General features: G+C 74.4%; 1 non-coding gene across 1 annotated transcript; it reads left to right on the top strand.

Annotated features, from left to right (window-relative positions):
* Positions 1-2,332: 2,332 nt before the first annotated feature.
* On the top strand, positions 2,333-2,485 carry LOC133628247 (5.8S ribosomal RNA). The gene has a single exon (XR_009820629.1). It is a non-coding gene; the product is annotated as a 5.8S ribosomal RNA (ribosomal RNA).
* The last annotated feature ends 15 nt before the right edge of the window (positions 2,486-2,500 follow it).

Raw genomic sequence — 2,500 nt, forward strand, 5'->3', positions numbered from 1 at the left:
CGCGTGGGGGCCGGTGCGGCGTCGGGGCCGCCGTGCTCCGCCGCTGACGAGCAGCCCCGCTTCTCGGCCTCCCCTGGGAGCCGGTTAGCGTGTCCGCCTCTTCTTCCGGGGAGCGGCCCCCGTCATCCTCCGCCTCACCCGCCGGGGCAGCTGCCTGCTGCAGCCGGGGCTGGGAAGGGGGGGAAGGTGGGGCCGCGGCCCTCTGAAGTCGCGGTGTGGGCCGCCGCCGGTCCGAGCGGTGTCGGTCGGGAACGGGGTTGCCGCCGGGGCCTGTGTGTCGGCGCGCTCCCCGCCGGCCGAGCCCCCCGCCGCTCGGGCAGGGGGAGCTAAGCGGCAAACGGCGGCGGCGACGACGGCGTCGCCGGTCCAGGCCGTCGAGGGCGATGACGAGGGTTGAAGAGGGAGGAAGGGGTCCCCTTCAGGGTCCGGGAGGCGGCTCCCGCGACCCTCCCCGCAACGGGGCAGGCGTGCTGCGTAGCAGCGCCCCCCTGCCCAGTGGCCGAGTGGCCGGCCGTGCGAGGGTGCCAAGGGCTTTCCGGGCGTTCCGGAGCTGGTGGCTGCGTCGCCGAGGCGGGTACGGAGACGGCAGGGTTTCCCCCCGCGCCCTCCCCTCTCCTCCTCTCTCTTCCGAGGCAGGAGGTTTGTGGGGGGGCCGGAGGCGCTCGGCCGTGACCGATGCCGCCTGTTGGCGCGCGAGGTTCTCTTGCCGGGTCGCGTCCCGCGCGAGCGGGCGGCCCGAGCCACGGCCCTCATCCCGGGCGCAGCGCCGGGCTCACTGAGGGAAACCCCCGGGCCCCGGGAAAGAGGCCGTGGTGATGGCGGTGGATGTCGGGCGCGCCCCCGCGGGCGGACGCTCCCCCCGATGGTGGCAGCGGGAGGAGGCACCCCTGCGGGGCCCTTCAGGTCGTTTCCCTCACCCCAGGGCCAGGTACCTAGCGTCCGCGTTTCCGCGGCCTTTCCTCGGTCGCGGAGCCGGGCGGAGGTTTAAAGACTCGGGCGGCTCGATGCGTCCCGCAGGGGTCGGGACGGGCGGGGCCAACGACGGTGGCGTTTCGGTAAGGGGCGGGAGTCTCTCCCGTGTAGGCCCTTGTCTCGGCCGCCACCGCCGCCCGCCCGCGCTCGTCCCCGCGGGACGGTCGTGCCGGGGAGGGGTCCTCCTGCCCCCCCCTTTCCGCGGTCCGGTCTCGGCGCAGCGAGACCGCGGTGCGGTCGGCCGTGCCCGGCCTGCCTTCCTCTCGAAGCGGGCGTCCCCGGCTTGGAGCGCGGGCTCCTCTGCCGCGGGGTTGGCGATTCCCCGTCGCTCCCCCTCGCCGCTGAGGCGGGGGGGAAAGGGGTTCGCCGGGAACGGCGCCTCGGGGTGCCGCGCTGCGCTCCGTTCTTGCTTCCCCGCCTCGGCGAGCGCTCTCGGTTGGTTTCCTTCCGCCAGCTGGCGTCCAGGGCGCGGTGCCCTCGGGCCCGGCGGTGGCGGCGCGACGCGCTCGGCCTGCCGATCCTTCGGCCGGTCGCTCGTCGCCGGCGGCGGCCGTCCCGGCCCCGGTGTCCCCCGTTCGTCACTTCCACGCCGCCTGTCCCTGCCGTTTCCGGGTGAAGCGGCCGCGTGCAGTCGGAGGCATTCCCCGTCCCGGTCTCCGTGCGGAAGCGCGGGGGGCGGGCGGCTGCCCTCCGTCTGAGCGCGCGTCCGTCTTTCTCCCGGAGAAGAGAGAGGAGAGGGCCGAGGCGAGAAGCGTCGACGGCGGTGGCCGGGGACAGGTGCGTGCCGTTCCGTCCCGGCGGCGGGCCTCCGTGCGAGGAGGCGGCCGTGCGGTCGGGCGCGCCGCCGTTTCGGGCTCCGGGGGCTCGCCACCTTGTGGCGTTGGCGCGGCGGCGGAGCCGCCGGCGCGTGTCGGCGAGCCACGGTGGAGGGAAGAGCCTGGCTGTCGTTAGCGCGGTGCCGCGGGGGCGGCCGTTTTTTCCCGGTCGAGGTTGAGCAAAGTCGGGCAGGGTCGGACGTTGCCGCCGCCTCCGCGTGGAGGCCGGGCCGAGCCCGGGCGCCTGGGCCGCCTCCGAAGGGATCTCCCGAGGTGTGCTTCTCCCCCCCAGGTCCTGGGGGGGGTCGGTCGGGAGCGCGGGCTCCCCGCCCTCGCCCTTCGGAGTTTTCTCGCTCCTTTTTTTCCTTCTCCGCTTGTGTTCGTACGGTCACGCGAGGCGTGGCCTCTCCGCTGCGGCCTTGGCTGGGCTGGCGCGAGCCAGCGAGCGGGGCCGCGGGCGGTGAGGCCCATCCTCAAAAGGGGGCCGCTCCGTGTGAGCGGTCCCCGGCTCCCCCGCGCGCGTGGGGCGGTGCCGAAAGCCAGACAACTCTTAGCGGTGGATCACTCGGCTCGTGCGTCGATGAAGAACGCAGCTAGCTGCGAGAATTAATGTGAATTGCAGGACACATTGATCATCGACACTTCGAACGCACTTGCGGCCCCGGGTTCCTCCCGGGGCTACGCCTGTCTGAGCGTCGCTTGACGATCAATCG

This window comes from Colius striatus, chromosome 28 (assembly GCF_028858725.1).
Source record: "Colius striatus isolate bColStr4 chromosome 28, bColStr4.1.hap1, whole genome shotgun sequence".
Lineage (NCBI taxonomy): Eukaryota > Metazoa > Chordata > Aves > Coliiformes > Coliidae > Colius > Colius striatus.